The 15,142-nt window shown below is 38.5% G+C and overlaps 1 protein-coding gene across 1 annotated transcript in view; it reads right to left on the reverse strand.

The window, feature by feature from the left end:
* LOC100741329 (peroxidasin-like) overlaps positions 1-14,570 on the reverse strand; it is a 348,980-nt gene extending 334,410 nt beyond the window's left edge. The window contains exons 1-2 of the mRNA XM_003486021.4: positions 13,996-14,570; positions 8,497-8,913 (exon numbers count right to left, since the gene is read on the reverse strand). The gene's annotated coding sequence lies outside the window, so the exon portion shown is untranslated. The remainder of the gene's footprint in view (positions 1-8,496; positions 8,914-13,995) is intronic.
* Positions 14,571-15,142: the final 572 nt, after the last annotated feature.

Below are 15,142 nucleotides of genomic sequence, written 5' to 3' on the forward strand. Positions count from 1 at the left end.
GCAGACTGTGCAGAAGGAAAGAAGAAGACCTAAGACGCGTAATAGAAGAATGTGAAATAACGGGAGGACCAAAAGACATAGGAAAGACGCTGAACGAGACTGGAGAAGGTTTGGCAGAACTGAAAGCAATAATAGAGAAGAGAAGGGCAAACGACAAGGAAGAGGCACAACAAGGAGGCTGAGGACCAAAGTGGCAGTAGTGTTTAGTCATTGATCGATAATTTATAGTTCCTAATGCTTAGTTTTTAGAGGTAGAATAAGCAAGGTAGTGCGATAGAATAGAGTGGAAAAGAGGAGAGGTAGACACGTAAAAAGGGAATTGGATGTAAGAGATGTAAAACCGAAAGTCCGTCCAAAGCCGAAAGGCACGGACTAAACAATAATAGATAATAAATAGTAAATCGAATTACAACTTCAGTTGTAACAAATGAAGAATGAGAAAAGGGCGCGTGTTTGCACGAATCCGCTCGCCAAGATGAAACGTTCGAATTTTTCGTTTTCACAGATAGGATCGAAGTTAGTCAAAATCGAATAAAAGTAAATTTCAAACGAATTTTCATATTATACGAGGTGAAATGCGACGCTGAGGAAACGATTCTTCGGCTGTCTGGCCAAATATTAAAATGCTGTAGCAGAGGATAAAAGTCGTAGCTTAGGTCGACGCTTATGATACGTATACGTATAACGTGATACGGTAGCGTAGGACCGCGAAGCGCGATGATTTAAAGGAATACTCGATCGCGTTAAGCGCATGGAACGTCCAATAGTCGTAAATTGATGGTCTCTTAACAAGATACGACGAACCGAAAACTCCTCTTATAAATGTTTTATCTTGCTAGTTGTCCCGAGCTCGGTGACAGTCGTATCTTCAAAGCGATGAATCGCGTCTCGCCACTTTACGTAAGTTCTTTTCTTTCATTCTTTCCGTCGTAAACCTATAAACGTTCCAAAGGCGTTTAATTAGACAGCCTCTTACCGAACGTCATGAGAAAATTACGTCTGGACGCGAGTAGCCGTGAAGTATCGAGCAACTGCAAGATCTCGCTGTGATATCAACCTTCGAATAATTCAGTTGATTTAATAAATCAAAATAATTCGATTAATTAATTTTCATTTTCTCGCACCAAGAATGATATAATAAGATTACCACGATATGTTAATTTTGACTTATGCAGATATTTCACGTTTATTGCGTTCTAAGCTTTTCATTTATCTTCTATCGTCGTATACGGCAAACGATTTTATTTTTTAAGTAAATTTAGTCGTCGTATGAACTTCGCGTAACCGATGATTCGGAATGAAAAGCACGGAAACTCCATAGATATTCATAGGACCTTTACTTGTTGCTGAATGGCATAAGAAAGTCAAGAAGTTAGATCGCATAACAGAGGCTGTGTTGGAAGATTGCGTCCAAGATAAGAATCTCGTGGATTTTTCTCTCGGATTGAAAGCATTTTCTCAGCCGTTTCTCTTTTCTCGTTGCCGTTCCTTGATTCTTCCTTTTCTTTTTTTTTCTCCCCTTCGATTTCACTTTTTGGTCCAACTTTTAAGCAACACCGAATTTCTTACTTGATTCGTAACGCACGTTTCAGTTTCTGACGAGTAGAACACGAAAATTTTAAGGCGAATTTTAAGGCGTGAGTGCTATTATACAAAATTTATACAAATTGTACAGCTTACTCGTATGATAAATTTTTAAAGTAATGCTTTCTGCATCGTAAAACTAACACTTTTAACACTAGAACCATCACATCAGTCGAACCGACTGGTTTTATAATTTTATTTTAAAATTCCTACTTCGTGTTATATTTTTTTCCGCAGTGATATAATGACTTTCGCAACGATGACTAAAAGAATAATATAATGAATTTTATTTTGTTTTTTATGTATTCGATCTCAAAATAATGTTGTATCAAGGCTACTTATACCAATACCAGTCGAAATGGCTGGTAATTGTCAAAGTGTAAAAGGGTGCTGCGATCCGTTTATCGAACCTCGATTAACCAGTTTTCTCGTTTTCTACAACTTGCCACGCGTTTTTCAAATTTTTACCGCGTATCATTCGATACGACGATATCAGTTATCGGGAAAATTCCGGATCGATCGCGAGATCTCTAGATGCTAATGCTAGAGATACCACAGCAGTGAAAATGACTGGTTCTACAATTTTATAAACGAGTCGACCCTCGTTTAGGGATCATGATCCCAGATGGATTAATAATACCAAAAATGTACTACACAACATGGAACTCCTTCTGTAAGAAAGTAATAAATCGATAAATACAAAAATATTCTATTATTACGTATTTTTTAAAGACCAGTCGTTTTCACTGGTCTCGATAGAAATAGCTTCGTGTTAACTATCGGTAGTTCCAGTGTTAAATGCTATTCCTTAAAGCTTACCGTACGTTATAGAATATATCAGAAATTTGGCGCGTCCCAAAAGAAAGTTCGGTCCTTTTCTCTCCTTTCCCCCTGTTCTTCCGCGAGGGAAGTCAAACGAAGGAATAAAAACAGAGGAATCTGAGATTCGTCGAGTTACGAGTTAGGTGTCGAGTAGGTGTAGAAGGATCCTTGTGTAAGACGAAGGAAGTTCTCGTGTCTTTTTGTCGGTGTTGGTGTAATGGGATAGAAGGAACCTAGTCAAATGTTCAAAGAGTTTGCGGACGGTATTGCGTTTTCTTGTTTGTAGATTCATCGCTTTGTTATGGCACTCTTAAATCTTCTGGAATGTTGCTCGCGAACATCGTACAACAGTTACAGTTTTACTGAAGACAAATGTTTGGCGTGTCAGAAAGTCAGACAATAGACGAATGTAAATAACACATTCCATATTAATAGAAATCGTTGCTTTTTTATCCGTCTGTTTCTGGTCACTTAAAATATGAATTCGCAGAATGTATAAATTGCTATGTGTAGCACCTATTATAACAATTCGTAAAAATATGAATTTATAAATATGTATGCTTTGTGGTAATTTGTCAAATTTACTTGTAAATTTGTGCTTTATTTGTCAGCAAGCGTGTCGCGTTATTTCGTGAGAGAATTTTTTAATACTAACAATTTTCAACTCGTAAAATTCCACTAACGACATTAGTTCGATCGTACAAACTATTTGGACTTACTTTTGGCAAGAAAGAGTATTAGTAGAGCTATCAGTATGAAATCATAATCGTGCAATGAATTTTTATGAAACGTCAAGTAAATCTATTATTCGTACGATAGTTGATACGTTAAACGTAAGATAAAACTATAAAATCCATTGATCGACTGAATATAATTTCAATATAAGTATCAATTTTACGTTCTATAGAATATCTTATTAAACAACGCTCGAAATAATAATTTCCGCATTCGCCTAACGATTCGATCGTTGAACGTTTCACGTTCCATGAATTTAGCGCTTATCGAGTACAAATGAGAAAACGTACGAAGTTTTTTACTTCAAGTCGTTCTGGTCGTAAAAACATAGAATGTTCTTTATTTATCACGATTTGAAATTCGAAGCAGCGATGCAATATTCAGGAATGCGTCGTCCATGAAAGCCTTTAGAAACCATGCGCAGCAACAGGATAACGTCGGAAACAATAGCGATACTAGACCTAATGCCTCAAAACGCTTACCGTCGAAATGCTCTAACATTCTAGCCGTATTAGACAAAGTTTCTGGAGAAAATCAATGACTATAGAGCTCTCAAAGTAACCTTATCGCGAATTGTTCGAAACGACAGCGGTGGCATTAAGTATTCGGTCCCTTTCCTGCGCACCTTGCAACTGCTTTCGCTTATACACAAACCTACTACTTCTACCAAAGTGCATCTATCGTGTTGTAGCGCTATACATATAATTCTAGTCTACTTGGTCTACTTAGAGAATACACAATTGCTATGCGTTATCTACGATGGCAGCGATATCCTCGAGACGCAAAACACAGCCGTCAGCCAAGTAAACTGCTCCGAAAATTACGTAGCGTTGCAAACTTATCGCCAACTATGCGATCACAGATGACAAATAAAACGCTGCATTCACTTTGTTCCGTCACTATAAAAATTGTGTATAATTATATATGTCGGGTTAAGGTTGGAATTTTGAGCGTTTGACGAACCTTCGCACGAATTTACCATCGTGAATTATAGCTGATATTTATTGGCACAAATATGGTTATTGCAAGAGGCTACAAATAATAACGGCAATCGTGTAATTAACATCAGAGACCAGGTCACACACCGCGGGCAGGATGGCGCTCAGATGTCTTAGAATTTTCATAGTTAAGGTCCTTCGGACCAAGCGAGTATCTCTTGTCTTAGGTTTCCTTTTACGTTTATCGTTTACTACGAGTTAACGCGGAAAGTTAGTTTTCCTCGCGTTTGGTATGTTCCGTTAGCAACTTTCTCACGAGGGCGGCTAAAACCCTTCCTGGTCCACCAACCTTCTTATTATCCAATCGGAAACGCCCCTCACTTTCCTAACCAAAATTGTCATCAACAAATCCGATAGTCCCGTGTCCTTAGACACACCCACCCCTAGCTTTCTTCAGACACGGTATCGTCGGTAAAACTTCACTTATTCTGTATGCTTAGAATAGTCAACATATCATTATAACAGTCGCGTACTTAACGTATCGTTGTAACTAAGTCTTACATAACGTGGTTGGAGTGAATTGTGATTTATGTTAATTCAGTGTGTATTCCGTTGTGATTGCTGAATTCGTAATAAAGTTTAATTAAAACAAAATTAATAGGTGTGTTACGACTCAGCTATTTTATTTCATCAACCAACCCCAAAAATTACGTGACACCAGACCCTCAAGTTCACGTGATAATCGGATGGTCGAGATGTCGACGACAATTCAGGTTCGATAACGAATCCACGGTCAACGAGATGACGAATGCGATGTGATACACGTATGACTCAATGTACAAGTAAAACTTATCTGAATGAACTAACTTGCAGTCCAAGTGGAACTGCCCTTATATAGTCCTTTCCCCACCTCTCGGGTCGACCTTTGTTTTTAAGGAGAGCTATATAATTATTCCATACCTCTGTTAGGTACACATCCCTCCCGTAACCGTGGCTACGTTCAGTGACCCGTTATGTCACTTCGAGCCCAGGCCCATCGTCGTAAAATCGAATTAGAATATCACAACTATTTCTTAGTTTTGTTACTTAAGCGTAGCTATAGTAAAAGTCTGGGCTAGGGTATTGGGGGTTTTCCCAACATTCCAAAAGGGAAGCCCCAATGTCCTTTCATCTCCGACATATATAATTCTTACAATTCAAAATTAATGGAAGAATAGAGTGATCGTATTCGGGCATACTATGGTGGAAAAAATATAGTGCTAGTAGGTTTGGTAACGGTATGATCTGTCTCAATATCGTTCGCGTTAACACAACACAACACAACACAAAATCAAGTATGATGCTTCAAGTATGATGAAGCAGTCATCATTCGTCACTCACTATTCTCGTTACAACCGCTCCAACGCTCTCTTTCACGCGGACCATCAACGCTGACAATACTCTGACTTCTCAACTAACGACTGCCTGTTAATTCGTCTTTCTCCCTTAAGGATTATTCGTCTTAATCCCTTTGTCTTTTCTCATAGACCCACCACGTACGTGTTCCGCAACCGTCCGCGATTATGATCGCGTAGGGCCATTTTTCTGCGTAACTATTCGACCGAAAGACCGACCATAAATTGATGGGATCGTTGAAGTTTCCAGACCCTTTTGGTCTGTCGGCACTTAGGTTTTCTCGCGACATCGTTTACGCCTCACCCGATATTTCTTAGGCAATCTGTCCACGATACTACACTATACAACGTCTAAATAATTATATCATAAATGTGGGATAGCGTGACATCAGGGAAGGACGTGGCGCGAGAGGTAATTGTTTATTAGCGTTGTCAAGATACGTTGACGTTGTCAAAGAGTGTCGCGAGCGTTACCAAGGTATGTTTAGGAAAAAAGCGAGCGTGGAAGACATCGTAACGAGAGTCGAGAGAGTCAGAGTTGAATTTATCGTTGTCGTGTGAAGATCGTTGCGTTGTTGTGTCGTAGAAGTAGTGAGTAACGAATACGTGAAACGGGGTATTATATTCGATTTCGTATGAGTGCAAGCGATATTGCATAAATCATACTGCTACCTACAAACTAATAATATAATATTCCTACATGAATTAGAAATATTTAACGTTTACTTTGCTTTTCCTCCATCAATTATCCGAGATTCGTGCCAATAATAGCAATTATCAGCTAGTAAATTTCCAACTGCGTAAAGTAAATGCCGCCACATCGAGTACTAAGGAAACAGATCGTTCCCTATCACGGTCTATCGCACTACACGTTATAGTGATTTGTCTGGAGCTAAGAAACGCCTACGATCGTGTACCAGCACACCGTCAGATTGTGTACAGCCCCGTTGACCGAAATGCTGGCAGCGATATTCGGTAAATCAATTGCGAGCCAGTGTACGTTTTCGCATTAGGGGAACAATACGTGACTCGCGAGCCATAAATCTCCATCGAACGAACCTCCATCGTGCGTGTTTTTGTTTGCGATCGGGCCCAAAATAAATGACCGTAGTCGTAAATGGGACCCATTTATGTTAATCGCGCTACTTCATCGACAACATGAATTACACGTCGCACCTGTGCACTGTAAACTGTACGTAATCGGTAAACTAGTTTGGAAAAAATAAAAATTAGCCGATCGAAGAACGCCAAAGAATAAATTTACAGTCAAGGATAATTTATCATTGAAAAGTGGGATGTTTTTACGAGGCGTGCTCGGCGACAGCCGTGGAATTAGCTTTCTTATGCAGAAACTCCTTGACCCATTTTCACCTTACCCCAGCTATGGCATTTCTTAGAAGAGGCTAAGCCGCTTTCCTAACCGTTCGCGTGTACACATCGACACACGTACTCGTTTTCTCGCGCTAATGCATTCAGAAGGCTATACCAAGCTACGAGTTCACCCTTGAACGCGTCCTTTTCCTCGATCTGATCAAAATATTTTTAAATTATCCACCTACGTGTCACGAAATCATAAAGAACTCAACAGGGTACAGTTAATTCTCGAACACATGATTTTCGTAAACTGTACTTTCGAATACAGCCGCGTTATTAAAATATAGTGAAGCGCGGTATATTTATCTGGATATAACGATAGAGAGAAAATAAAACGACGATATCCTCCACGATAGACTTCATTAATCTCGAAGAGAAATAAAGGCGCGTGCAATATGTTACGAGGAAAGCAATTATCCGAAATATCGTAGGAACCGTTCGAAATAAACAGTTTCAATTGTATTCATCCGAACGTTGTGTATTTCTGGTCACAAAGACCTCGAATTGTAGCGAGAAAAACAATTGGTTGTACACAGCCAATTGTACGGCCACAGAGTACACAATCTGTCCATTTGCTATATTGCTAATATCATTAGTATTTCCTAGGTATCGATACACAGCACGCTATTAGCTATTTCTAAATAAAATCGAATATCCATTAATTAATTTGTTCTACAGCAATGTGCAAATGGATTTTTATTCCAAACATCAAGCTTCGGACGAACAGATTTTACTTCCTATATTTGCCTATACCTACCGATGTGTATACGATTCTAATAAAATTATACGGTTACTCTAAATTTAATTCCTCGTTGAAAGTGTCTCACGCTTTACAAACAAAATTGACGGAAATATCTGTAATACGGTATTTTCACGTTACGATTATTTTCATCGAGAAAATTAGAAAACGCGTTCGTAGAGAAAAGAACGAAGTCCATTAAATTTGCATATAAAGTTCTATTAATCCGACAAGGATAATTCATCGCCGCTTAATAATAGCGAATCGCGCCGATAATGTACACAATGTTCAAAACTGAAGGCACATTTTAGGCTTCGACAAAGCCGACCTGTTATCCCGAGAAAAGCAAACTAACGGACGCGTTATCTGAAACATCGATGCCGGTCTGTGTGGCGCGATGATGCTCGCTACATTCAAGATTTAATTACAAGAGATTTAAGACGGATTTCCGGTAATACCTTACCATTATAAGCGTCGCTGGCTGCACGTACGGACAAGAATTACACGCGTGATTACACCTCTAACGCGGTACGTCGAAATACGCGGCATTATCGGCAAATATGTAAATCAGTATTATCGAATCGCGGAGGAACCGCTAACGAATGTACCCAAAGCATAGATCTACGTTCCTTTATCCTAGCGGGTAATTATTCTGAACAGAGGTATAGTTTTTCACCGATTTATACCTTTCAACGTATAAACCAATTTATCTTCAATACCATCACGTATAGCACGTAACATCGAACGTGAATCACTGTGTATCTTGAAAACTAAAACCGAACGACGATTATATTCATAGGAAAACGTTACTCAGAATCACGAGCTTCGTAATATATTCCTCGTCGTATTCTCATCGTATCCTGTTCTGAATAATTACCTTCTACTCTGTTATTGTCGTCGATGCACTCACCCTTCTCTGCTCGATTTCTTCTTCCCTCCTTTCTACTTGCCCCTTTTTCGTTAGCTTGGTTCGCTATTCTCGCGGCTACCAGCCACGAAAGGACGCTTCGATCGTCTCCTCGAGCAATCACGCCAGATTCTTTCATTAACGGCGCATATCCGCGCGTAAGGTTCACTTTAAGGAAGCACGTTCGCGTACTCACGATCGTTTACGTGCTTCCCTTCTTCGAGATGCGAGGACGAATTATCGAGAAGAGGTGGACACGAACGACGAACCACTGTTCTCACTATACACCAAGGGTGCTAGGAATCGCGGCGATAATTTCGAGGATTTGGAAGCACCAGTCCACTCGCGTTCCACGCTCCCTAACGATGCCGACGCTAACTGCGCCTCGTTAAGGCCAGCACGATGACGCGATGACGACACCTGGAAACATCACGTTCTGTAGCACTTGGTTACGCTTAACTCGATCGCGAATTATCGCGCCGGCTGCGATTGCATTTGTTAGCACACCCGTCGCCGGCGACTTGTAACTTACAATTTCGCATATGTAATACACGGTTAAGAAATTTCGTAACTATCGCGTACTATCGCTGATATTATTATCGACGATAAGAAACATTAACGAATAGTATTCATCTTGTAAATTAGTAAAAAAAAAAAAGGAAGAAGGAAATGAAAGAGGTAGAACTGTACAACAGGATTTATCGCGTTTTCAATGAGAAGAAATAGAAAATTTGAAAATAGTCGATATATTCGGGAGACGTGCGAATAAAATCAAAGACCAAGGAGAAAAATACGATACGTTGCATTTTTCATGTTTTGGTAATTAAAGTATAAATTTTTTTTTTTATTTAATATTTCACATTCACAGTTTGTCCAATTTGGACATTTGGTAGAATTTTTTAGCTGTTTGATTATCATGTGGGTGGCTACACCCAGCGGGGTACCATCTTCGTGTATGTTAGTTTATATCCTTTATGAAAGTATAAATTAACATCAATTTTCGTACGTATGTCGTGTGTGTGTATGTAATGTATTGAGTTGGCAACTAAGTGGTTGCGGATTTTGTCATTAGGTGGTATTGACAAAATCCGCAACCACTTAGTTGCCAACCCAATATATCGATTCTCTGAGCAGGACTATAATTATAGGGTAGGGAAATAAGTTTTGCGGTGGGAATAACGTACAAGATGAACGAAATAAAATAAAATTAATTCTTTGAAATTTTCATAGGCTAATATCGAGGGAGAAAGAAAAGCTATCTAGGAGGTAGGCGAGGTAGTGGAATATCGAAGGAAAATATGAATAAGAATAATGCGAAACAGAAAAATGATTACACGTCTGTTGTATGAATAAATCGAGTCCAATGTGACGAGAATGGAAAGAACAATCGTGGAACCAGAAATGCTTGAAACATAGATATGCATATCCTATGTACATATACGCGCGTATATGCAGGATAGGAAGCGACTGATCGCGCTTCATCGTATTTCCCTGAGTCCCATTAAATCTTTACGCAATTCTTGGAATATACGAATAAGCCATATATTGTATATATAACAAGCAAGTCTGTCTTAGATGATAATTCGATAGGATTAGCATGGATTATACTAAATAATTGTTGCACATATGTATACACAATTGCCTACAATTATTGAGATACAATTACCAGTAATCCGATCTGCTCGAAGAATATTTCTAAGACCGTGATTAAAGTTTTGTCAAATTTCTTGGAATTTAGGAATATTAGTAAGACAGCAAGACTTATATAATTTAGATTATAACTGAGAAAATTTTAGAGAATTTAATGGAACTAAATGGAACTAAAAGTTTTTAAAGGAAAATTAATAATTGAATAAATTATAAATCTTAATCATATAGAAAATGCTATTTAGAAGTAATATTAAATGTACAATAGGATCGATAAATGGAGAAAAAAGTAAATTTACGTATCTTTATATCTTCAATTATTAAATTATTTGATCGAGACCATAGAGAAACCGTAAACCATCGTGTCAACTATATCGGACAGAATACGACTGAAAAATTCAGCGAAACGATTCAAGGATGTTTCTTTGCGTTCCAATCAATTTCTCGACTTCTCAACCGTTACAGTAAAGTTTAATCCAATATTTCACCTAATTTACAACCGTCATCTTTATCTTTATTTTCGTCAAATTTACATAATAAATCGAACTGTGAAAACACGGCATTGCAGGCTATCTATTCCATGCAACAAATGGAGAAATGAAATAAATATCTTTCTATGCTTGCACTTTCAATTATTGACCCATCGAAGCTGTTCAAGCAGGAAGCATCGATTCATTTGGCCCTCCATGCTACGCCACATACTGTACATTATACCCGCGACGAAAATAGCGTGTATATCGAAACAAGCCCGAAACACCGAGAGATTAGGAGAAATCTTCCGCGGATCATATAAATTTCGCGAAACGCCAGTTTCGTTGTCGGATTACAAGTACGGCTAAACGTGCGCGGCACACGTGTCGACACGATCTCCGTAACGCTGGAAACGATATCGCGTTGCGAATGGATCGAATACACTGGGATTAAACCGATTGCCACCGATATCGACCAGAAATCATTGATATTCCTTATCATTCCTACGTGCAGTTAAAATTGACCAAAATCAATGCAAATGAATAGAACAAAGGAGTAACAGATAGGAGGTATTCCAATACAATTTCGAAAAATAATTTTTTATTAAAAAATTGTATCTCAACGTACGGATTTAACGTAAAATAGGATGTTGAAAGAACGAAAACATGAAAACAAATATCGTCGAAATATAGTTGAATTAAAATTGACGGTCGACAGTTGTATAGTAGAAAAGAATCACATTTCCACCGAAGTATTCCGATAAAAACGATACCTCGTGTTTGGAAGTAAGAACCAATGGAAAAAAAATTAGTATACGTTGCAATCACAGGTGTTCGAAATGCTCCTATCGGCAGAAATGGAAAATAGGAAAATACGAAGAAAAGTAAATACGAAATCCGATTTTTCTCGCTTTCGCTTAGCCAGAGCTTTCCATAATGGAAAGTGATCTTCGGTAAAGAAACTTCGATTTATTTATATTTCGAATTTTTATATTTCGATCGTGCTCTTATTTTAGCAAGTGAAAAGGGTGTATACGATGTCTAACGTAACATTGCGAGAAAAATCGTGCACGCTAATAAGAATTTTTTCACATTTTGTTGAAACGTTGGATATTCTGTAATCGTTAAAAAAATACGCAAACAACACGGCAGAATTAAACGAGAATATTCCGGAAGTAACAAAGTCCCGGCATTTTGTTTCGAAAGCGAAGACATTCTTCCGATGCAAGACAGCTGCGACATTTCAAGCGAATCTCTCGTAACGGAGCCCGTTAAAATATAACCGTGTAATGCTCGACTGTTTCAGTACGAAGCGCAAAGTTCGTTCTCACAATTAGTAGAAAGTGATACTCGATCGAATCTCTAAATCCTCGGATTAACAGTTCGATGAAAATTTTAATGATATTCGTTGTCAAACAGAAAGCAATATTTTGTTGCACTGTATTGAACATCGTATGCGATATGTGTATGAAATCGGGACATTGTAATCCTGTGAAAGAAATAACGATAAAGATATAACAGAAAGCAATATGGACAAGCGAGACGTTAATTTTAAGCAAAACTTTCTTCTTCTCGATTCTTCTCAACGAATCAAAGACACGTGGATCGTCTAGATACAAAAATGTGCTGTAGTCAAAGCACACCATTCGAATCACGTATCTCAACTTCGTTTGATTCCGTACCAATCTAATTTGCTTCGGCCATCAAAACGGCGAAGCCAATATATAAAGTGTAAACCACGCGTTAATTAAACCTCCATACGAAAAATCCAATAATGCTTAGTCGGCTGGCGCAGTTTCTCTTTCATTGAACGGAAATCAAAAATCACAAACGGAGAAACAAGTAACAAAGAAACATAAAAGAAAAGGGAAAAAATACAGGGAAACATAGCGGAAAAGGAAATACAATGATCGGTACCTACGCTAAACAGTGCGTTAATTGAATTTCTATAGGAGAATCTCGATAACTTTTAGTCGAATAACAATTTACCCTTTGTTGCATAGATCGAAAGTGGAACAAGTCAAACAACCACGAAAGAAAGAAAACGAAAACAACGGAAAACGCGATAAAAGAAGAGAAGTAAAAGCAAAAAGGGAAACGAACGAGCTTTGAAAAAACCCACTGATTAAATTTTCATAGGGAAACCTCAATAACTTTCGGTGGAGCGGCAATTTCCCCTTCGTTCGATTGATCAAAAATGACGGACGAAGAAAACAAGAACGGGGAAACAAAGAAAATGAAAAAGATAGAAAGTAAAATAGAAGAAAAGAAGAAAGAGAAAGAAAATGGGGTGAATCACGGTTCGTAGTATTCGATGCCACGTCGTTCTGTGTTCCCTTTTAATCGCGGGCCGGCGTTACCGGATAAAGCAACGTGTAATTTGTCGCAATTGGTATTGTTCGGTGTTTCCCGGTTTTCCGGGTTCGCTCTCTTTCTCCGTACAACCTCCTCCCACCCTTCGCTCCTTTATTTTCCCTCGGTTACCCCATTCTTCCCGACGCGCTTTTTTTCATCCACTATATTGCCTTTCTATTTTGCTCGTGCACGATCCACGAATCACGAGATAACGGAAAGCTGGACTGGATGTGGCCCAGTTTTCCACGGACCAAAGTTTATAATCGACGTCCATTATCGAGCTCGTCATCTTCGAATCGTCTCGCTAAACCATCCACGATGATTCATACAACGGCGTGGGTGCAGATTTCGAGAATTTTGGTTTACACGTACAACGACTCACGAAAGTATTCGAACTCTTAACGTAGCAAATTTTGATGAACGTGTTACGCGTACGAATACGAAACTTTGTAAAATTTTATTCAAATAAATTTTTATTTAAAGCAATATTTTGATATATCTTTTGTTACAAACTTTGTACTGAAAATTGTCGTTTTTGAATGCATAACGAGAGCGAACACTTACTTAGTTTCTATGCAAATAGAAAATGCAATTCCTTGTCAAATGTAATTGTTGTAATGCTACAGCGTTAATGGAATTTCAAAACTGTCTCGCATAATACACACAATGTATTCATAAAAAGTTTTCTATGATTATTCAAATACTTTAATCAGCCACTGTATTTCTACCCTTAAAAGTATCACTCTCATTCAAGTATCGCGAGTCTTTTAATTGTGGACAATTAAAATCCAACAGTAGATCACACGAATGACCGCGAAGAAAAGCAAATCGACTGGGAATTTCTTAAATTTTTGACTTGACGAAAGTCCTGGGCAAATGAAACGAGTTTGAAATATCTCAGAAACAATTTGTGAGAACGTTTGACGTTCTTTCGAAAGAATCATTCGATGACATAATTAGATACAATTACGTTCTTTCTTTTTACTTCTTACAGAATTTTAATTACGTTTCGAACTTCGACTCAACTTACACGCATACGAGATCCTTTCGAGGAGTTTGATTCGATCACTAGTCTCGAGAATCACGAATCGTGAATTTTGTACACTCTTCGAAATCACAACACCTATCGTTCCTCACTGATACATTCCACCAAGGTACATCCGTCTTACGACTTGTCAGTCGAAAATCGGGTCATTTACTTTTTGTCGCACGATCGACAGAATCTCGTCACATATCATCAAAATTTTCCATATTCGTCAATACAAACACTGTTCGCACTTCGTGAATACCTTCCTCGACCCATAAATCGATCGTACGTATTTCGTAAAATAAAAAGTTAATCTCACTATCGATTAACTTGTTCGATCTCTTACTTCGAACTTATCCAAACAGTTCGAACGAAACAGCCTACGGCGAGTTTACGAGGGAAGCATAAAACGAACGGCGAAAACGCGACGAGTAAAGAAACCACGCGGGTCGAGGAGCCGAAAATTCGAAAGATGGACACGGAAATCTCAGCGCAATGTAATCGAGGGGAAGTTTTTTGGAGAAACGGCTCGCTCGCCGGCTACTCGTTAGGACTTCGCCTACGGACTGCCGGGCGCCGCGGCAAAAGCTACGGCGCAACACGCCGACGCATCAACCCCCTTAGAACCCTTGGCCCCTGTGTCGCACCGATACCAACCAATACCAACGTACGCCAGCGAGCGTCTCCTCGTCGCGATGATCCCTGAGTGCTATACGTATACCTGTAGACAGTGGTACCCGATGCAGTTTGATGTTCAACCCAACAACGATTCGTCGATCACGCGTCCCGTTGCTCATCGATCTTTCCATTGATGTTACGTGTCCTGTTCATCGACGCAGAATTATCGTAAGGGGGTTGTATGATTGGCTGTAGTATTGTATTAGCATACATCGACTCACGAACGTACATGAAAATGCATCGTAAATGTATTGTTTTACAAATTTTACCAATTTTACTTTAATTTATTTTTATGCTTCTATCTCTATATATATGTTAATATTAATCTTCCCTCTACTTTCGTTATTCTGTATATCAAAGGGTACTCTATTAAGGTTCGTTCAAATATAAAATAAATAAAAAAAATTGTTAATAACGAAAATTCTGTAAATTATCCTTTAGTAGAAGATGAAGATGAAATAATTAACATATA

Source organism: Bombus impatiens, unplaced genomic scaffold (genome assembly GCF_000188095.3).
Source record: "Bombus impatiens unplaced genomic scaffold, BIMP_2.2 scf_0096, whole genome shotgun sequence".
Taxonomy (NCBI): Eukaryota; Metazoa; Arthropoda; class Insecta; order Hymenoptera; family Apidae; genus Bombus; species Bombus impatiens.